The sequence below is a fragment of the Triticum aestivum genome, chromosome 2D (assembly GCF_018294505.1).
Source record: "Triticum aestivum cultivar Chinese Spring chromosome 2D, IWGSC CS RefSeq v2.1, whole genome shotgun sequence".
In the NCBI taxonomy this organism is placed as follows: Eukaryota; Viridiplantae; Streptophyta; class Magnoliopsida; order Poales; family Poaceae; genus Triticum; species Triticum aestivum.
Genome location: NC_057799.1, coordinates 374235453 through 374259196, shown reverse-complemented (window position 1 = coordinate 374259196; position 23744 = coordinate 374235453).

Genomic DNA, 23744 nt, shown 5'->3' with positions numbered 1-23744 from the left:
ATAGTAGTACCATAGTAGTTCCATAGCAAAGGATCCCTGAGGGATCGACATGAATGCAGAGTAACAAACTGATGCAACGAGTGTACAACCTCTTTGGCATAGCCTTGTCGACCTCAGCATCATTGGGTTGGACGTGGAGGATGGTGATGCTGGTGTGACTGTCGGAGGCAGGGAAGAAGATCTAAGGCCTTTGGAAACATCGTCGAGGGTACTGCTCCATTGCGATGGACGGTTCCGTCGTTGGAGCAGCTCTAGTGAGGTGTACGGCGGCGAGGCTGAAGCAGGACAAGACAGACAACGTTAATCTGAAGTGGGACTCTAATATCATCTGCATGATCTAAAATACATCACCAAAAAGTGCTAGATGTAAAACGCATCAGCCGCGTCACGGCCGCTCCGACAGATGCTGTAAATACTATTTACTCTGAACTTAACTGAAGAAACTAAAATTTATAGTCGAAACGGAATTTTACTGTCAAAACTGATTGAACTAGTAGAAGAGCATTGCAATATATGTTTAGGGCGTTCGAGCACTAGTAGCAGAGAAGCAGTGATCTAAATCAGCAGACGCTCGAGCAGGGAACACACTAGCAGAGAGCAAGTCGTGCCACAGAACCGCGAGCGAGTGCTAAAGCAGCAACTCCTGTAGCTGCCGGAGGTCGTGCAGCAGCAGCAGCAGTGTGAGCGAGAGCAAGAGCAGAGCAACAGCATGAACGAGAGCAAGAGCGGAGCAGCAGCGTGACCGACAGCAATAACAGAGCAGAGCAGCAGCACGAACGAAAGCAAGAGCAGTGCAGCAGCGCGACCGACAGCAAGAACAGAGCCGCAACGTGAGCGAGAGCCGGAGCAGCAGCAGCAGCGCGAGCGAGAGCCGGAGCAGCTGCAGCTAATGCCGGTGTGGAAGTCACCGCCGAGGAAGCAACGACATGGGGGAGAGACGCCATGGATGAAGTGGCCGGCGACGGCGCCGTCGATGGAGACCCGCCATGGCTGCTCGGTATCGAGCACCGGCAGCCCCGTGAGTGGAATAAAAGATAAAATGCAGCGGTGAGTGCAGAACCTCCTTGGTGGCTCCGAGTTGGCCTCGACTTGATTGGAGGAATTGGTGAGGTTGCTGCGGTTCTGGTGGGGCAGGTCAAGACGGCGCTGTGGGGATGGAGGTGGTGCGATAGATGAGGCGAATGTCGGGGCAGCTCCTTGGAGGTGGAGGATGGGGCGGCTGATCTGGCGGGACGACGAGATCAACGACGGATCCTCATCCGGTGCGATGGATGGGGGACGGTGAGATGTTGCGGTGGACGACATCGACGGGGAAGAGTCTCCGGCTGGGCGGCGGTCGGGAGGCCGACCAAGGAGCGTGGGGTTTCATGGGTTTTGGCGGCCTCGGTGTACGAATGCGGGGGACGAAGGGGAAGGTAGGGGGAGCCATGGCTTAGGGACGCGCTTGTCCGAAATGTAGGGTAAGTTACCAGCGTACCCCCACCGGTTTTGACATCGCAACGTCAAGCCGACATTTCTGGTGAGGGGTAGAAGGGGGATTTCGCGTGTCTGGGCTGCGGGACCGATTTCGGATGAGGAGGGAGTTCTCGCGCGCGTCGAAATTTCGGGATAACAAGGCACGGGCGCGGGTTGAAGAGGCGGGAGTTTCAAAACAGATGAGACAAAAGATACTCGAGCTTGAAAATTTCGGGATAACAAGGCGCGGATTCCTTGTTCGACAGAACAAACACTGGTGCGCGTCGGTCCTAAACAAACGGTTTTTAACCCCTTTCCATTACGGCATTTGGAACCATCGCCAAGTGAGTGTGTGCGATAGGGTGTCCTTCCCACACGACCCAAAAACCGTCGGGGATATGGAGCAGTGATCCAGAGGCCTTCCAAAATGTAATCGTGTGCGATGCAAAACACACTAAATTCTTTCGGACGTGTGGTATCGGTGATTAAGCGTTTCTAATGACGCGGTAAAACCATACGGTCGATCATAACGAACCGTTTGGGAAACCATATGTAAGGCACACGGGCCAACATATGAATTGTGTGCAATTTGTGCCCCATCGCACACGAGTTCTCTGCGTAACCCGTCTGCCATGCTAGACTCCATCGCACCCGTTTTCCAACAATTACCGTTTGTGATAATGTTCTATCGCAAACGGTTCAGGAGCCCCTTCGCGCACATACAAGTGCCGTAGACCGTTTGTGATTTGTTAGGTATCTTCGACGGTTGCCTCAAGAGTGATGTGTGCTTTTCATTTGGGATCCCACACGTTTCCTGAAAAAATTATGACTGGGATTGTATTTTGCATTGGGCACGGTTTACTCCCAGCTCTCGTGTGCGATAACGTGATATCACAAACGGTTCCGGAGAACCTACGCACACGTAGTAGCACTGCAAATCGTTTGCGATCTGCTGTGTATCGCCGGCGGTTCCGCTACGATTGACGTATGCTTTTCGATGTGGATCGCACACACTCATTTAGTTGAACCGTGTGTGGAGCAATTGCCAGGTTAAAACAAAAATATCCCATTTTGAATCGGCACGCAAAAAGCAAATTTGCCACAATATTCAATTGAACAAATAAACAAAAATATCCCATTTTGAATCGGCACGCAAAAAGCAAATTCACCACAATATTCAATTGAACAAATAGTGTCCACAGGAAGAACATTCATCAGATTTCGCAAAAATTGCAATTGAATATATGGTAGCTAAATTCCAATGATTTGTCCACACATATATGCATTACATAATTAATCATAGTGTACGAAATACGAAGACCTCATCAGATGGAAAACAATGGATCCATGCGTTATATGTTTAGCGGCTAACTCTTACTCAATGTTTCAGGAGAACGCATGCTGAATTTTCATTATCACCAGTGGGATTGATGTAGTGATCCAGGAAGAAGTCGTTGATAAATCTCCGAACCATCAGCAATTCACCAGCCGGGAGCGGTTCAGGGGTCCTCGGTTTTAAGACGAGCAGCAGTATTTTTAAGATCAGAATGTGCCATATGAGTGGAGTAGAAGATATTAATTAAGATAGACTTACTGGTACTAATTCGCGAGGATTATCACAACTATCAGCAGATTTGCAGATGGAGATCATGTGTCTGCAAACATAGTATCCACAAAGGTTGGTCCCTGCTTCTTGCTGAGGACGCTGAAATTTTTTGTACAAAATTAGTCATGTATTTGTCCTGTTAGGAACAACCTAACCGGTGTTAGATGTATTATTTTCTCTTTGGACAAAATAGAAAGAGGTTTATTTAGAAGCTTGAACATTTGACTAGCATAAGGAAAGGTATTTGCAGACTGTTGGATAAATTTTTCGAAAATAACAGATTTTGGTGTGTTACCAGAGAAACGATCCCATGCTGCACGGGTTGTTTCATCTTGAACAGGTTCCCTGGTTTAGTTTTCCAAAATGCGAGCACACTGCAAATGATGATGAATTTTGACAACACATTATTGAACCAGATATGAATGCAAATTAATTTCAACATCGTAGAATTCAATACCTATCCAAGAATTGCTGAACATGCATCAGATCCTGAGTGTTTGTTGACTCTCTAAGAGAATCGATGTAGTAAACTGTGTTCTTGTTTGGAACAATGAATACCAATATCCAGTGATTGCTACATATTAAGAAAGCCATGAACTTATGAATGATGTCGAAATCTGAAAGCCAATCAGTGTATGCGTGGTTGTTTACTTGACTTACCATTCATGATATGGCCAGAGAAATGATTCTGCATGGGACGTGTTTTCGAAGATACGGAGGACCGTGTTAATGGCCCAGTCCCGTCGGTCCTTACCATCTAATGTTGTGCCATTTGCTAATGCAGGATCTATGAAATACACACTCTCCCTTTTTCTTCTCTGCGTGTTCAATCCCCTGAGAGGAATAAAATGCAGTTAGTTATTTATCATTTACAGCTTTGTATGGAGAAGTTGATCAGAGTTTGTTAAGTACTTACAAAATCAGGCATCTAACAAGAGTGGCATCGAGCACGTTGAGGTTGAAGAAGAGATGTAAGTCCTCGAAAATCACATTGACAGAACCAGCATTGTGTCGGAAATGATCTCTATTGTAGTGGACTAGCAAAGCATGATAACCTGCTGACATTTGATCCATGCAATATTCATGTAACTCGCGGCAACTGGAGCTGCACTCACCAAAGTATTCGCCAACAAGAAATGGCTGGCCATGGACGTAATTGCGTGCTTCAAGTACGTCTGCTTTTCTTTTAGCAAGCAACAATTCTACTTCTTCATCATCCATGGCGTCAGAAATAATATTACTCCCCGATTTGAACAAGCTGCTGTTAATTTGGTTCTGGGCGATGAGTGCTTTAAGTAAGAGGCAATCATTCGCTTTCCTCTTCACTTTCCCGCTGCGCTTCCTCGTGGTTGTGGGTGTAGCCTTTTTCGTCACTTCCTTCTTGGCACTTGAAGCATTTCTGGCAGAACGTCTGGTTGCCTGCAAGGTAGATTGCAGAGCAGACGGTGAAGCTTGGACGGACTTCTTAGCAGACGGTTTATCTATGCCGGACCACTGAGCTGGCGGTGCTGCTGTGACGGACTGCTGGGCTGTAGGAGTAGAGGCATCGGACTGCTGACCATGCTTTGAAGCTATGTCGGGTTTTTGCGCAGGTGGTGCCAACTTCTCGGTGTGCTGAGGAGGCCATGCCAACACGTTGGTTTGCTGAGCAGGAAGTGCTGACGCATTGGTATGCTGATCACACGCCTGCGGACTGACGGACTGATGAGCAGTCAGTTCTGGACCTACAGACTGCTTAGCAGGCGGTTCCAAAGCATCAGACTGCTTAGCAGTCTGTTCCACCAGGTTGGTCTGCTGAACACGTGCTGCAGGTGTGTCTCCCCCCGCTGCTTCAGCGGCCGGCATCTGAACCGGTGGTGCATCATCAGCAGTTGTAGGCCTTGCCACTGGCTGCTTTGGGGTGGAGGGTGACATGGCCTGTACGCCACAAAGTCGGTCCGGCTGATCACAGGTTGATGCATCAGCCCGCGAGAGCTGCTGTGGCAAGGAGAGCGTCACCAGTTGAGGGGTGACAGTGGTTGATCTTGGCGGGGCTTCAGGAATCTCATCGATGAACTCTATTTTCTTTCGTGGCCACTGGATGTGATGTAACAGTGTTTCCTTTGCTCATCGAAGTCTCCTAGGACATTCTTCAGGGCAAATTCATTGAATCCATGCTTTACTTCAGTCATGTAGCACTTCACACAGCCCAACTTCAATGGCACATTGTCCAAGAAGAGGCCATCTTCCAAGAAGGGTGGGCAAACCCAGGCTGTTGCACATTTTAATGTACCTTCATAATGTGTAAGCACGCCCTTCAGTCTATCTTTCATTCCAGATAGATCAGATATAGCATCATCACGAGCAGCTGCAGTCTCAGTGTCGCTGGGGTCAGCTGATGCACAGCTACTCTTGTGCAGTGTTGTCGCGCAATAAGCAGCATCATCCATGCCTGCCTCCCCTCCCATTTGCTGGCTATCTATTAGTGTTAGAGTCTTCTGCATCATCATTGACTCCTCAACATCATTTCAAACAGCCGGATAAATCTCCTTCTTCAACTTTTCAAACAATGCATTCTGCTTTATTTCACTCCTCGCTTTTTTCATGCTGAGCCTCTCTTCTTTGCTGAGTGTGAAAGCCCTCTTGTGCGGGACATTAACACCTATACCCCTTGCACGGCCAGGGGGCTCTTTTGTGTCCAGAGCAATGGACAGAATATCACATGGCCATATGTTCTTGTAGAACCTTCCAGGGATCTTGGAAGCCTCTACCATCACTTCATACAGTTTGGCGTCACGTGCATTTTCAAAGTAATAAGTTCTGTCATCACACCTCTTTGCACGTGCCCGCAAGTAGTCTCTGGCGCGTTCGCCCCTGATTTCACTAAAGGCCGGATTCCCACCCGCCGCTATTGCTTCTTTGTCCTCCTATTCCCATATCAGTTTCATGCCATAGTATCCCGCCACACCCATACGGTGGGGGTGTATGTTCTTCTTCTGAAGTTCCGATTGCTTGAAACTATTCTCAGCAAACTCTGGAGTTGCCCTGACCCTTTTGAATTCTGCCCGGTCTGCCTTTGTAATTTGGGGCTATGCGGGGATTGGGTCCTTGCCTTCACTCAAGTACTTCTTGTACATCACGTGCTTCCAGTTTCTCCAAGAATCCCTAGCCTTCTTCAGTGCAGCGTGTTTCACCTGCATTCTCCACTGCTCTGGAACATTGAAGTGATCCATGATCTCCCGGACTATCCTTCGCTGTGTTTCTGTGTCAGCCTTCCGAAACTCCGGCAGATTAATGTTGAGCCTTGCCCTGCCAACGAATCCACACACACTCCTGAACCTCATGCGTGCTTTATCTGGTTTAGTTGGAGCCCAGGACTTTAAATCAATCTTGGTTACTTCATATACACCTTTAGGCTGGTGTGTGGGCTTCCTTGGAGCGTTCCTCCGTGTCCTGACCGGAAGAGTAATTGCTGCAGCTCTATCCCGTTCAAGACTACTTGATCCCTCACAATCTGCTGAAGATCTAGTGTTGTTCTAATCAGATGAAGATACATGGCCGGAATGAGTGCTGTCGCTGCTACTCAGCATCTATAGAGAACACATGCGAAACTCAGGAAAGGAGGATAAGCATAAAACTAACAACTTGGTATCAAGCTTTCTAAACATGCCATGCAATAATTTAGAAAATGTACGGCTAATTTGTTAAGTTTGTGTGACTCGGGCGCCCGTGATCTATAAATAGGCAGTAACTTATTGGAACAAATACAACTTATATGTAGTAAGGAAGGTAGATAATGAACATATATAGGCTCTCTATTATTTTATAGCCAATTTGGGAACATACAGAACGAAATTGGAAGAGGGATTGCTAGGAAATATGCCTCACCGTGATGGAGAGCAGTAACTAACAGGCTTCTTAATGCAAACCCGGCCGGACCATAGGAGAGGCGAGGGTTACTGCATCGATATGCTCAAGGGTGGCTGGCGAGCAAACGAAGACGGCGAGGCGCGGGCCGCCGTGTGTTGGGAACGACAGTGGAGGTAGGCTTGACGCCGAAGAGCGGGCACATGGCCGGGGTGAGCACGGCGGCGCCGGAGAGGGTTCTGCTGTGGATCTGGGGGAGGGGGGAGCTGGCGAAGGAGATTGGGTGGACTAGTTGAGTGAAACGCGGGCAGACAGTAGGGGGTGTTAGCGGCCTAGGTGAAAAGGGTGAAAAATATCCCCGGTCGCCGCGCGTGCGAAAAGGCCTATGCAAACGGCTGCCTCTAAGCGCTCGTGTGCACAAACAGAATAATTTCGTTTGAAATGAAGACGTACTAATTTTGAAATGAAGACTTGAGTTCATCGTTTCGCCTCTAAATTTTTCCCACGTAAACCAATCAAAAATTTACCACGGGTTTGATTTGCTGGCGCATTTCAGGTCTCGTTTGCTATATGTAAGACATTTTTGGCATTTACCATGCATGTTGGCATATAAATCAATTCCTAGCCGGACTGCATTTCCTGTCGAAAGGGATGAGGATTGCCGTTCGATCTGGGAGCATCCAACGGTGCAGACGTATGATCCGTGGGGTTTGGGTTCTGGCCAATCAGAACGCATGACTTAGATTGCACGTGCAGCGAGGGGGGGGGCATCGGCCACGGTTTGGTAGGCACACGGCTTTCGTGTGTGAACCGTGTGCTATTTGAGAACATTTTTTGGGAGGGGCTATTTGAAAACATGTACACACTACAAAAAAAAGACACTTCCGTGATGATACGTGTTTGTCACAGTAGGTCATGTTTTCTGTCATGCATGTACATCCATGACAATTTTATGACAGAATCAAGATAGTCATACCTGTGCTGTCATAGAAGTGTTCCATGACATTACCAAAAATATCATCACGGAAGTGTCCACTTCCATGATGATAAATGCCGCGTCATGGAAGTGCTTTCGTAAAGGGTGACCGACACGTGGCATCCACCATAACGGGTTGCTGTTAAGCTATCGGGTCCGGTTTTGAATCCGATAACCCGTTAACAGCCACGACCAATGACGACTTTCCACGTGTAAAATTCTCATTGGCCGACGGAAACACGTGTTGGCTCAGCGTTGGGACATATGTCATCCATTCATTGGACAGGAGGCGCCTATGATATGTCGACACGTGGACCAGCCCAACAGTGGCCCATATAGGTTAAAAGGCCGGGCTTGTCAAAATATGCAGGCCGGCCCATTACCGGCCTACTTGAGTCAGGCCCATTTACAAGCACGGCCCATACAAGTTACATAGAATCGGCCCAGCAAAGGTCCATTATACATTTGACAATTTCCAGCCCATCGCCAGTTTTAGCCCGTTAACGGCCCGCTACGTCTTTGGGCCCAATTGCGGCCCGAGTTTCTTTCGTCCTCTTAACGGCCCATCGTCAGTTCCAGCCCGTTAACAGCCCGGAACGTCTTTCGGCCTTTTCTCGGCCCATTCTGCAGTTGGGCCAATTCTAGCCCACTGTGACTTTAGGCCTGTAATCGACCCATTCGGTAAATGGGCCATTCCTTGCCCATTTTCTCTCTCGGCCAATTAACAGCCCACACAATAGTTGGGCCTTTGACTTTAGGTCCATTAGGGGCCCACGTTCTGCAGGGCATCATTTCAGCCCAGCGTGACTTTCGGCCTGTTAAAAGCCTAGTTTGCAAATTGGGCCTCCTATGGCCCATAACACTTTCAGCCTCTTACTGGCCCGTAAAGTAAAAGGGCCGAGACAAAATTGACATCTATTTTGGCCTGCTAGAGGCCCGCGGGCCATTTCCATTTATGCGGCCCTATCGAGCTTTTGGCCTGTTAACGGCCTGCTAAGAGCCGTTGTTACAGTGGGCCACATCTTTTAGGATCCACTTAATATTATTTTGACCAGCCCAATTAAGGCCTGCTTTGACTACACATGTTTGTTCGTTTGTATGGCGTCTAAGAAATGTTTGGGCGTGTGGGCCCCCGTTTCAACGATATAGCATATTCAAGAATTATCGTACTCTATACTATCGCCTCTAAAAAACATACACTATACAATAAAAAGAATAAGGCATAGAAACGTAGAATAATCCTACACTATACAATAAAGAAATTACAGTTGAATATACCCACTGGGCATTATAATTCGGCACCAGTGATAATAAAGCGTACACAAACAGCAAATTACATACACTGGACAAATAAATCTCATACATCATGGACACGCATCAACAGAACTTACCATTTGAACTATAGTCTCTTCGGAAAATAGGATTGGCCGGATTCAGATAGCACAAATTTCAGTCTGTCCAATTCCTTCGTGGTTACCTCAGTGTCTTGTTTCATTTTTTGACTCCTGCATTAATTGAGCTCAGTGACTTCAAGAAGTTGTACAGAAGCCTTGTTTGGGCCTTTCCGGCGTCGCTGAACGTGGGCTGAGTAGCCATGTAAGGTTGTACTGTACTACACAGGCCTTTTTTTCAACATCAGCAATGCACCTGGGCCGACAGTTGTACACAATCCGGGTCAACTTGTTATTCTCCGCCCTGCTGGGCTGCAAATCTTTCCTAGGAGGGATGCATTAGGCTTAACAAGAAAATGAGCTTTAAGAAATAATAAATGGGATGTAATTATAAAAACTGGGCAGTAACTATAAAAAATGCACCAAACACATAAGTAGTTTATAAAATATTACTTTTGGATTTTGAAATTTTTTATTTCATTAATTGTTGCGCGCGTTGGATTTTTACGTAATACAAATTTATATTGAAATTGTATTTAATCTGACTAGAAATTTCGAGACAAAAATATTTCGGATCCCATCAAAATGTGGGAAATTTTATTTAATTCTGTTTTGAAGGGTTGGTTGAAATTATTAATCGTTGCCCTAGCTAGAAAATGGGTTGTACTTTTAACAAACTGTAAATGGGTTGTAGTAAATTCCATTAGAATTCAAAAATGGGCTATACATTCTTACAAATCGCAAATGGGCTATAAGTTCTGTGCCACACACTTGTGGGCGTACTAAGTTGACGCGTATGCAAGGCTTTGTCAACTTATAGTCAACACACGGTTCTAGCAGCAGTGTCCGTTGGATGTCCATCCAACGGATGTCGTGCTTCTTCTTCAATCCCGGATATTCTAGCTTCAGCCGCCCAAAAAATGATTCCTCCCCCCTGACATATGGAGCGTACCGTTTCGGAGGCTGACCTATGGGCCTACTAAGTTGACGCGTACCAAGGGCTTTGTCAACTTAGTCAATATAAACGATTCTAGCTGCAGTGACCGTACGATGTCCATCCAACGGCCGTCGTGATTCTTCAACCTCTGGTCTTCTTGCTCCAGCCGCCCAAAGCAGCGCTGGTCGTGCCGCCTGCTCCTGTCTCCCATGGCCGGCTGTGCTGCCGCGGCGGCCTCACCGCCCCTACCACTCCCACTGCTGGCCAGGCCCTTTTGCGGCGGTATCCTCACACCGCAGCCGAACTAGTGAACCCTCGTACTCCTTTTCGCGTGGGCATCCACTGCCGCGTCTTCCCCGGCTCTGCGTTGTCCCCTTCCTAGGCATCGCCGTCGTCCACTGCCCTGGTGCTCTCGGCGCGGCGTGGTCAATGTGGTCAAAGAACGACTTCCATCGGAAGAGTACTGTATGTGGAGACGCTGACAGCTGGGTCCACGGCCGCAGCAAGGAAGTGCCTCCTCATTACGCGCAAAATAACGATTCCTCCATCTGACAGCAGGGACCCACCGGACGGGCCATCGTAGAAAAAAATATTTCCCCCCGACTGATGGGACCCACCAGCTACATCTTCACACGCAAGGAAGTGCGTTCATATTACGGGCAAAAAAAATGATTCGCCCCCCTGACTGCTGGGACCCACCAGCTACATCTTCGCACGCAAGGAAGTGCCTGACAATCGGGACCCACCTGGTCAAAGCGTATGTAGCGTTGTCATTCTGGTCGCGGACGTGTACGTACATACTGGTCGATGTAGAGGTGCGCACGTGTCGTAGTACAGGCGCGCACGTGTCGTAGTAGAGGCGCGCACGTAGCATGTACACATACGTACATCGGCCAGGGTGCAAGAAAGAATATACGGCCACGTACGTACATACGGGCGGGGTCTCGAACGCCTACTCGCGCATACGTACGGCCAGGGCTCATGTACATGGCTGGGTCGGAACGAAGAAGCTGCACCGTCGTCGTGTTCATGGGGAGGCAACCGGCTGGGTCGGAACGGAATGCGTCGTCGTGTTCATCGGGAGCCAACCGGCTTGGATGGAACAGGTAATGGAAACGAGGCCTGGCGTACCGCAGAACGGAGGAAACGGCCTTGTGTTCGGCCGGCCACTATCGAAACGGGATCCTATTCATCGGGAGGGGTCTGGCATACCGCAAAATGGAGGAAACGGACCTCCTACGGTCGAAACGGGGTCCTGTTGATTGGGAGGGGTGTGGCGTACCCCAAAAAGGAGGAAACGGGCTTGTGTTGGAGCGTTATGGTCGAAACGGGGGTCCTGTTCATCGGGAGAGGTGTGGCGTACCGCAAAACGGGACTCCACGGGATACTGTTCATCTCCACCGTCGACCTCCTCCAGCCTCCACGGGCTACTGTTCATCCACTGTCGACCTCCTCCAGCCTCACCTGCGACTGTTCATCCCCGGTGTCCTGTTCATCCAGCCTCCACTGCTCCTCCACCGGGTACTGTTCAGCCAGCCCTCTCCAAGGGGTCCTGTTCAACCACCCCTCCACGGGCTACTGTTCATCCAGCCCTCCACCGGATACTGTTCAACCAGCCCTCCACCGACTACTGTTCAACCAGCCCTCCATGGGGTCCTGATCATCCAGCCCTCCACGGGGTACTGTTCATCCACCGGCTCGATCAATCGGGGTACTGTTCATCCAGCGGCAACAGCCTCTACGACCACGTGGTCCTGTTCATCCAACCCCCCACCGGGAACTGTTCATCCAAACCCCCTCAACAACGCTCACTGTTCATCATGGGAAGGAGACAACAGTGTTCGGTCGGCTTCAGTTAGCAGCAGTATCAAAGGAATCACTCGGGTTCAGTTAACAGCAAGGGATCGATCGATCGCTCGGGTTCAATAATGCGTAGCCTGCAGTGAAATCGCTCGGGTTCAGTTAGAGCCCAACGCCTGGCACACACGCGCATACGTACGAGAGAAACACGCATTGCTCGGCCCCCGACCACCCACCGTAACGGGGAACTCCCCGATATTTTCCTCGCCCTCGCTTCTACCATGGTTTTTCCCATCATGGACGGCCCAAAGAATGTCATGCAGCTGCGTCTCCGGCCCGCCCAGGACGAAAAGCCCATTTTCTGTCATGATTTTTTGCCATAGAAGTAGGACCCCACCACATCTATGATGATACCAGGTTTTGTCACAATTATCGTCATAGAAGTGTCATGAGTATGACAGATTTTTCTTTCGTTCAGCCCAAAATGTCACGGATGTGTCTTTTTTTGTGGTGACATGTGTTGTCAAAAGGGATGAGGATCGTCGTTCGATCAAGGAGAATGCAACAATGCAGATGTATGATCTGTGGGGTTTGGGTTCTGGCCAATCAGAAAGCAGGACTTAGATCGCGCGCATGGCAGAGGGGTGGGGGGGTGCATCAGCGACGATTTAGTGGACACACGGCTTTCGTCAGTGAACCGTGTTCTCTTTGAAAACATTTACATTACCTAACATCATATTTTTGTTCGAATGAAAACATGAGTTCATTGTTTCGCCTCCAATTTTTTTCCACGGTAAGAAATCACGAGTATAGTGGAGAGTGTCATATACTAGTATCATGAATATACAGTATATATGATACTAGTGTATGATACTATCTTTAATTAATTATAGCGCATAGTATAATACATAGAGTATAGTATAATATATAGATCGAAGGTGCATTAAATCATTGCATGCAAGTATTAAGAGAAAGTTGACCAATGCATGTACTTTATATATGCATGCATGTATTGCAATTAATACATTGGAAAACATAATTTTTTGAGGAAAACAAAAGCATTAATTGGGTGTTTTTGCAAACTACAAAAAGTATTCCACCACTCACCATCTACCTTGGTTGGTGAGATTTTTGAATTGAGCACTATAAGGCTGGTTGTAATGGGGAGTATCATATACTAGTATCATGCATATGATAGTTTAGGATACTACTTCCGTAATGCATAGTATCATAAGTTAGCATCTTAGGTTGCCTTACTAATTGTCACGCATCACACAAAGTAGTAGTACAACATTTAATATGACACGGTATCATGATATGATACCACATCCTCTCTTTCCTCATTTAGTTGTGTGCCACATCATCCAGAAAGTCTAGTTGGCATGCATGATACCGCTTATGATAATACCATTACAACCAGCCTAAACCGGAAAGGAGGGAGTATGAGACTAGCCACAACGGAGAGTACACTAGTAACATACACATATCCCTAGACATATATGTTACTACCTTCATAGTGGGTAGTAACATAAGTGTAGTGTCATGCAAAGCTTCATTTATTAGGTTATAGACTCATATTGCATTGGGACATGTGATGTTACAGTAACTAGCTAAGTTATTGAAACTATCTCTCTCCTCATTAACTTATTGCCACCTAAGTAAGTTTGCTGAGTTGGATTCAATGTTACTGCTGAAGTTACTCCCACTGAGGCTAGTGATCTGATACTAGCTAGTCATCTATGATATACTAGCTACCTCACTAAGAGCATGGTTAATAATACAGCCAAGGGTCGGCTATAAGAAGTTGCCATGTCATATACAGCCAATCTCTTAGCGGGCATGTACAATAATAAGTTTTATATACGTACTAGTTTATCAATAGTTGGCCCATCTTACATCCTCACAAAGTGTCTTGGGTCTCGTGTTGTAGCTGGCTCTACTAACCAAGAGCCTGCTTCTCTTCTCTTTCCTCCAACTAATAAGCACATATATATTATTCTATTCCTTATAGCCTGCTTAGACTACCCACAGTGGGAGTAACATATATAGGTAGTAACATCACATGTATCTAGATAAAATAGATGATGTGGCAAGCAATAAATGAAGAAAGAGAGGAAAGTGGTAACATAGCTAGTTAGACTGGCCAGAATGGGTAGTAACATAGACTAGTAACATGCACATGTTACTAGTCTATGTTACTACCTCTATAGTGGGGAGTAACATATGTGTGGTAACATGCAACACTTCATTTATTAGGCTATAGACTCATGTTGCCTTGATATGTGTGTGATGTTACTCATACTACTAGTAAGTGGGAGTAACATAGGTAGTAACATCACACATATCTAGGTTAAATAGATGATGTGGCATGCAATAAATGAAGAAAGAGATGAAAGTGGTAACATAGCTAGTTACTACTCCCTCCTTTCCGGTTTATAGGGCTTATCTCAAAATTTTAGTTTTTCAATTTTATAAGGCTCAATTTGGTTGTTTCCCATCACATGTTCAGATTCCAAGGTGCATTAAATCATTGCATGCAAGTATTAAGAGAGAATTGACCAATGCATGTACTTTGAGGAAAACAAGAGCATTAATTAGGTGCTTTTGCAAACTACAAAAAGTATTCCACCACTCACCATCTACCTTGGTTCGTGGGTTTTTTGAATTGAGCCCTATAAACAGGAAAGGAGGGAGTACTAGTATGAGTAACATCACATATATATCAAGGCAAGATGTGTCTATAGCCTAATAAATGAAGTGTTGCAGGTTACCACACACATATGTTACTCGAGGTAGTAACATAGACTAGTAACATGGGTATGTTACTAGTCTATGTTACTACCCATTGTGTCTAGTCTTAGACTACCCACAGCGGGAATAACATAGATGGTAACATCACACATATCTAGATAAAATAGATGATGTGGCAAGCAATTAATGAAGAAAGAGAGGCATGTAGTAACATAGCTAGTTACTAGTACTATGAGTAACATCGCACATACCAAGGCAAGATGAGTCTATAACCTAATAAATGAAGTGTTGCATGACAGCACACATATGTTACTCCTCATTATAGAGGTAGTAACATAGACTAGTAACATATGCATGTTACTAGTCTAAGTTACTACCCACTGTGGCTAGTCTTACTAGTAGTATGAGTAACATCACACATCTCAAGGCAAGATGAGTCTATAGCCTAATAAATGAAGTGTTGCATGTTACTACACATATGTTACTCCCCACGATAGAGGTAGTAACATTCTATGTTACTACCCATTGTGGCTAGTCTTAATTATGTCACTCTATTGTGTACTTGCTCTAATGCATAGTATCATAGAGTAGCTACTATCATATGTAGTACTTTATTTATATTGTCATGCATGGCACATAGTAGCATAGCATTTATTATGATGCGGTTTCATGATATGATACTTAACCCTCTCTTTCTTCATTTAATTAATTCTATGACAGCTCGTCAAAATTGCCTAGTTCGCATGCATGATACTAGCTATGATACCCCCTTACTATCAGCCTAGCAAAGGTGCACAGATCATTTGTGCGTCGCTTTGTGAGTTTCATCCGTTTGTTCGAGAAGCGGGGAGAAGTTTCAAACATTTCAGCCGTGAGGTGCGGCCACTAGCGTAGGCCTAGTTGGTATTTTAATTACAGGAAATTTAGATGGAGTTCGGACATCATCAAAATCGATGTGTGCCTGTGGCGTGCTCTTACGACCCCGTGGAAAAAAAATGGTAAAGTTTGGCACAAGTTTTGATGACCGCTCCTTCCAAACCAAAGCATCTCACATGAAGGATCATGGTTTCCCAAAAGGATACATGTCAATTCAAACTCCTGTGGCCGGTGACTTCATTGTTTGGCCTGATAAAAATTTCCCTATGGTACGCAATCACCAATATACCACGTGTTTGATTTTCTGGTGCATTTGAGGTATCGTTAGCTATATTTAAGACATTTTTGGAGATTAACGTGCATTTTGTGCATAAAAATAAAATTACAACCAGAACTGCATGTGTTGTCGAAAGGGATGAGGATTGCCGTTCGATCTGGGAACATCCAACGATGCAGAGGTATGATCCGTGGGGTTTGGGTTCTGGCCAATCAGAAAGCACAAATCAGATCGTGGGTGGGGTGGCGGGGTTTGGCCGGCACACGGCTTTCATCAACGAACCGTGTGCTATTCGCAAACTAGATTGCATATATTTGTTCACACATACTGTAGTGAGATCAATTGAGTGTGCTACCTGTATGATATAATAGTAATAATAATACTAACAAAAACAGTTCATATTCATTGCCTGAGCTGACAGCATATCAAGGTCAACATATTAACGGTTCTTACATCAATAGAGAACCGGGCATAACTCACAAATTCAGTACACGTGATAGTTCTAAATTGAACGAATTAAGTTGCAGGGTAGGCATAAAGACTAGTCTTACATCTTAATTCCCATGTACATGGGGGAACTGGGATCATTAAGTTGACCCCGAATGAACTTGGGGTTTTTGATGATTTTACGCTGCTCTGTTACACGGGTGCGTGATCCCTTGGCTAGCAACTCATCAAATTCACCCAGCAGACAGACAAGTGCGATGCGGCGGCACACCGAGATAGCAGGGTCGAGGAGCAAAGCTTAGTGCGGCTGCTGCCTGAAGTTCGACCTCCACTATCCCGCCATCGACCGCGATGGATGTGCTCGAATCATGCCGCCGCCGACCTCGATGGTTGAGCTCCTCCTATCTCCCGCCGCAGACCGACGATTGACCTCCTATGACGCTGCCACCGCCCACCGACCGAGACTGCCTAGGCCGCCGCCGCCATCTCTATATGCAGAGCGGCTGTTTTTTTACGGATATCCGTGGAGCGGCTGTTTACACGGTATCTCACCGTAACTCAATTATATGGACATGGTAGTACATCACATACGGTTATGTAACGACAACCGTGTCTAACCTACGTTGTCTTCTCACACGGTTTGGTGCGGAAATCGTGTGTGACGTTGTAATACCTAACACAAACGACATGTACAAACAGTGTGTCGTATACAACATATATATAGTGCCATTAGTAGTTCCCGACCATTAGCTTATCTCCATAGTTTCCCCATTTCCCCCAAATCCCTACATAGCCTCCAAATTCCCTCACAAGGCGCTGACATTGGGGGAATGCGGACGAGTGGTGCTGATGGTTTCGGTGCGGCTGCTTCTGCTCGTATTGCCGCCGAGCACTTTCCTAAGGTCATCAGAAGGCAGGTGTACTACGGATCCGAATCATCCTGTCAGGTTCCAATCTATCCCGATCTTTTTTAGCATGTCCAAAGTATAGCTCCTTGCTGAATCCGTCCTGAATGACCCCCCCCCCCCAAGGAAAGCGATCTGCCGCCGGATCCGGAGCTTGACTCCAGACTCTCGCAACACGAGTTCGACTCCGAGTTTTGCGCCACCGAGAAGTACCAAAAGCTGAGTTGTGTGCACGGGCACACTCCCGCTCGACGTGTATGCACGGAGGGATTCGACATTGGCATGCAGTTTCTCAGTTGCCCCTTAGAGGTTAGTGCTAATTAAGTTCAATATTTTACTTCAGTTAATGCCACCGCTCATCCAGAATACTATTTAACATTGGCAGGGATATGAGGCTTGTGCCTTTGTTAACTGGTTGGATGAAGAATGGCATGGCAGGGCTCGGAGTGTTATCACCAAGCTCGCAGAAGATAATGTAAAGCTGAAGAAGAAACTGGCTGATCTGGAATGTACAATCAGTACGATGAAGCAAGAAAGAATCAATCACAGGAAACAGATGAAAGCAAGAGACAAGAAGGAACTAGCATGTGTACTTGTGGTTGTCGCATTAGCCATGTTCTATGCGCTGTTTGCAATGATGCTTAGGGGTTTTGTTTGACAGTATTGCTAAAGCACATCTAGATGTGCTCTAAGTAATGCACATCTAGGTCCTATGCCATTGATGTTACGCGAAGATTCGTGCAGATATTTTTCTTTGTCTTTTTTCTTTTCCTTTCTAGTTTGATTATTACTGGCTTTATCAATAAGAAGAGCTCAATGTATTGCTTGCCAACTGTCCTACTCCCTTCGTACCGGTACCGGTGCATAATCCCAAAACTCGTTCCTTGTTTTTGTCCTAAAAAAGGAAACCAGCCAAATAGCCAGTAGGAGTCCTGCGCAACCCCGGGAATTTGGAGCGACTGGGTACAAATAATTGCGGTTAATTATATCAGCGGTTAGATAATACGTCAACCCCCGCTTCAATCCCTGCTTCAATTGGCAGTTCCTCTTCTCTGCATACCCCGCTTAAGTGTCCACCATCTTCATCGTCCCCGGCAGGCCACGCTACACACTGGCACACACTCTGCAGCCATGTCGAGCGACAGCGAGGACGACAGTTCGGCCAGCAGTCTGGCGCCCGATGATAGGTCAACATCGGAATCATCCCGCTCCTCTTCCATGAGTCCGGCGTCGAGCCCATACCTCGATTATATCCGGTTCATGGAAGGGACGCCGCCTCCGGAGTCGTCAGACAACAACCAGACGGACGAGGAGCCGTCGGAGGACGAATAATTAAGAGGACGACAATGATGATGAGGAGGAATGGTCAAATGAGGAGGAGGAGGACGACAGCAACAACGATGACGACGGCGGCGGCGGTGAAAAGCCAACGGTCAGCGGCAAGAAGCGTCCTTGCCAAGACGATGTCGCGGGGCCATCCAACAAGAACAACAAGAAGAAGGACTAAATTAAGCAGACTGTATATATCTCTGTTTATCCTGTCAATCACATCGCAGGCGGTTAGTAATATGTATTCGACAGAGATCTTCTACATTATCGCCAACATGTAGGTTTGTTGAACTGTGTGCCCTGACAAGCACACAATTCACAAAAAAGGCCGTATGGGCTGTCTATAATGATCGCACACAATTCTGATTACCGACCTGTTTGTCGGATATCACACACATCATGTTACGCCGAATCGTTTGTGTTCACCTCACTCATCGCAAACGGTTCATCGGAGTGAACTGTATGCCATATATCGCAAACACCTTGATCTGGTTACCCGTTTTTATTGTTCTGTCTCATTGCAAACAGTTCGTACGGATCAACCGTATGCCCCTCATCGCACACGCAACTAAAATCTGAACCGTGTTTGATGTGTCATTCATCACAAACGTTTTGCATATTTTTTGACGGTTTTTTATATCATCGTTTGCGATTAATGCATCGCACACAGTTTCATCAAAGGGTCTTTGATCGTAGTGTCGCGTTAGCAGCATCCTGCAGTAGTGAAACTTAACATGTACAAAAAAACAATTCATACAAGACACAAGAGAGTCATGTCCCCTTTTACTATATTGCTATAAATATCATTGAAAAAACTACGAAAATGTAAAAAAATCGGGAGAACAAGATTACCCTGTACAGTACCAAATCGATTCGCACTTCCCTCAACAACAACAAAAAACAAATAAATTCCCACCAAAAGAAAGAGTCATGTCCCTTTTTATATGATTACAAATGCCAGGATATCGAATTTCAATTTTTGAATCCACGTTATGTTGAATTCGAATATATCGTTAGGTGACCTTGCGGTTTATAATGGATGTAGTCCTACATTTTGATCTTCCATCATATATGAACATTTTACTCCACACTATGAACATATATATTGTCATCTACCATATGGACTAAATTTGAATCAATTTTCCTTATTTGAACACGATTGTTGTCAAGTTATACAATCATTTAAATATTATCTTGATAACGAAAAACATGCATATAGCAGTAATCATATTTCACTATGAACTACATGTAACTTAAGATCTCCAATTCAAATATTTGTATCCATTTTATGTTGAATTCAAATCAGAGTACATTGGTCTAGGTGGCGAGATGTTCGGGATAATCTAAACCATGTTTTCATATGTATATAATTTTTGGCTGAATTGGGACTAGTTTTGGTATGAGCTTCTTGCAAAACCGGAGATTCTCTCAACAAGCCTCGTGGTTCCGAGAGGGAGCGTGTCACCTTTGTGTGCGAAACGATATGCGCTGCCTCCCCCAGCTTTTCTTTACAGAGGCAACATAGAACTATATGAGTGCCCTGTTAAATTTGGAAATTATTCCGGGTTCATTTGGCCTTTTTTATACATTAATTGAGTTTCTAGACATTTAATGTGCATAATCCAAATATGAACTACAAGCACATGCTCCGGTGCACCAAAGATGGTTGAAGATCACATGTGTGTCCTTGGGTGAATTTCTAGGTCCCATGCGAGAAATGGGAATGAAATTCAAACATCTGCGCGTCGTGACTCGGCCGAGAACATTGAGAAACTTGGTTTTTAAATTCATGTAAATCCAAAACTCGCTTGGAAATCATGAAACTTGGCATGGTGTCATGTCATGGCACTAACATGCTGTGGTAAAAAATTGGGCCGATTTGGAACAAGTTTTGGTATAAGCTTCTTGCAAACCGGAGCTTCTCTCAAGAAGGCTCGTGGTTCTAAGAGGGAACATGTCACCTTTGAGTGTGAAATGATATACGCTGCCCCCTTGAGTTTCTTTACAGAGGCAACATAGAACTGCATGAGTGCCCTGTTAAATTTTGGAATTATTCCGGGTTCGTTTGGCCTTTTTATACATTAATTGAGTTTCTGGTCAATTAATGTGCATAATTCAAATTTGAACTACAAGCACATGCTCCCGTGCACCAAAGTTGGTTGAAAAATCACATGTGTGTCCTCCGGTGAATTTCTAGGTCCCATGCAAGAAATGGGAATCAAATTCAGACATCTGGGCATTGTAGCTCGGCCGAGAACATTGAGAAACTTGGTTTTAAAATTCTTGTAAATCCAAAGCACGCCTGAAAATCATGAAACTTGGCATGGTGTCATGTCATGGTACTACCATGTCGTGGTAAAAAAATTGGCCGAATAGGAACAAATTATGGTATAAGCTTCTTGCAAACCGGTGCTTCTCTCAAGAAGGCTCATGGTTCTGAGAGGGAACATGTCACCTTTGAGTGTGAAACAATATACGCTGCCCCCTTGAGTTTCTTTATAGAGGCAACATAGAACTACTTGAGTGCCCTGTTAAATTCTGGAATTATTCCGGGTCGTTTGGCCTTTTTTATACATTAGTTGAGTTTCTGGTCATTTAATGTGCATAATTCAAATTTAAACTACAAGCACATGCTCCCGTGCACCAAAGTTGGTTGAAAAATCACATGTGTGTCCTCGGGTGAATTTCTAGGTCCCATGCAAGAAATGAGAATGAAATTCAAACATCTGGGCATCATGGCTCGGCCGAGAACATTGAGAAACTTGGTTTTAAAATTCTTGTAAATCCAAAACACGCCTGAAAATCATGAAACTTGGCACGGTGTCATGTCATGGTACTACCATGCTGTTGTAAATTTTTTGTTCGAATAGGAACAAGTTTTGGTATAAGTTTCTTGCAAACTGGAGCTTCTCTCAAGAAGGCTCATGGTTCTAAGAGGGAACGTGTCACCTTTGGGTGCGAAACAATATACGCTGCCCCCCTTGAGTTTCTTTATAGAGGCAACATAGAACTACATGAGTGCCATGTTAAATTTTGGAATTATTCTGGGTTCGTTTGGCCTTTTTTATACATTAATTGAGTTTCTGGTCATTTAATGTGCATAATTCAAATTTGAACTACAAGCACATGCTCCTGTGCACCAAAGTTGGTTGAAAATTCACATGTGTGTCCTCGGGTGAATTTCTAGGTCCCATACAAGAAATGGGAATGAAATTCAAACATCTGGGCATCGTGGCTCGACCGAGAACATTGAGAAACTTGGTTTTAAAATTCTTGTAAATCCAAAACACGCCTGAAAATCATGAAACTTGGCATGGTGTCATGTCATGGTACTACCATGCTGTGTTAAAAAAATTGGCAGAATAGGAACAAGTTTTGGTATAAGTTTCTTGCAAACCGAGCTTCTCTCAAGAAGGCTCGTGGTTCTGAGAGGGAACATGTCACCTTTGTGTGCATAATTCAAATTTGAAATACAAGCACATGCTCCAGTGCACCAAAGCTGATTGAAAAATCACATGTGTGTCCTCGGGTAAATTTCTAGGTCCCATGCAAGAAATGGGAATGAAATTCAAACATCTGGGCGTCGTGGCTCAGCTGGAAACATTGAGAAACTTGGTTTTTTAATTCCTGTAAATCCAAAACACGCATGAAAATCATGAAACTTGGCTTGGTGTCATGACATGGCACCAACATGCTGTGGTAGTTTTGCTATCCGATTTGCGAAGGCGCACACATTAACAATCAACAAAGTCATTTTGGAACAAGTGCTGTCACGTTACATTCGGAAACACAAGTATTATTGAAACTGTGGGCGTTCTATTTACCATTTACGTGCCGCCACGCGTCCCCTTTTGTTATTTGCTAGGAGGCGCCGTGCAGGGTAGCTATTTGAGTACGGGAGGCGTGCGATCAGACCCCTGCGCGTGCTTATCGGGAGAATAGCCCTTTGACCTCCATCTGCCGTCCACCTCTCTGCCAAGGTCTCCATTAATGGTGCCTGAGCCTCTGTTTAATGGCGTGGCTATGTCTCACTCGACTGAGATTTAAGAGAGAAAAAAGAAAATCTAAAAAGAAAATTTTGCACGGATCTTGATGTAAGATCCGATGGACCTATATAGCATCTACCGCGACTTATAGCAAGGCTGATGAATATATATAAGGACGACGAGAGTGGATAATAATTGTCTTACATAATTAGGAAGATAATTTAAAAAGCCACATGCGGCTACGCCCGGAATACACAAGGGCAAAAGAAGAAGGAAGACACATACAACACTCTGGCTCACTGATCTCTACTTTGTTTATTCTCTGCAGGTCGCGGAGACTAGTTCTCGCGGCGAGCGGCGATGATCTCTTTCATCAGTTTCATGTCCTTCATACGCTGCTTGGCAGCATCCACGGATTCCTCCACCAGCCTTTTGCGCTCGATGCGGAGCATGGCATTCTCGTCCATAAGTTTCTTGACAATGACGCCCGTCCTCTGCAACAAGGCATCGGTCTCCTCCGCCTGCTTCGCTCCGGAGATCTTTGCCCTCAGCAGGTCGCGCTCGGCTCGGAGCTTTGCATTGCCCTCCCCTAGTTGCCGGATGACTCCAGTAGCCTCGTCCTGCAACCTCGCCCAGCCGGAGATCTGATCTCTCTGGCTATGGACGATCGCATGCATGCGTCTGTAAGAGTCCTTGCCTGCCCATGAGAAATTCTCCTAGGCCGCCACGGCGCGGCGGGACCTCCGTGCTGCTTCGGCGGCCCGGCGGGACATCTTTGCTGCTTCCGCAGCGCAGCCGGACCAGTCTGCTACATCGACGGCGTGACGGGACCTCCGTGCTGCTTCGGCGGCGCGGTGGGACGTCTGTGTTGCTACTGCTGCGCGGCCGGACATGTAGGCTGCTTTCGCGGCGAGGCGGGACATTTCTCGGGCTCCTCTTCCATGCTCGCCTCTCCCTGGTGGAAATCTCTCGACCCAGAACTCACGCTGGCTATGGCAGACGCAAAGGAACGATGCTGAATGACTTGATTGTTTTTTGTGGATGAGGAGTTGAGGAGGAATGTGCAGTCATCTTGGCATAGTAGTATTTATAACCGAGTACAACTAATACGCTCCTAAGTGGGAAACCGTTTATGTTGTGATCGGTGTGAACAGGTTTGCAA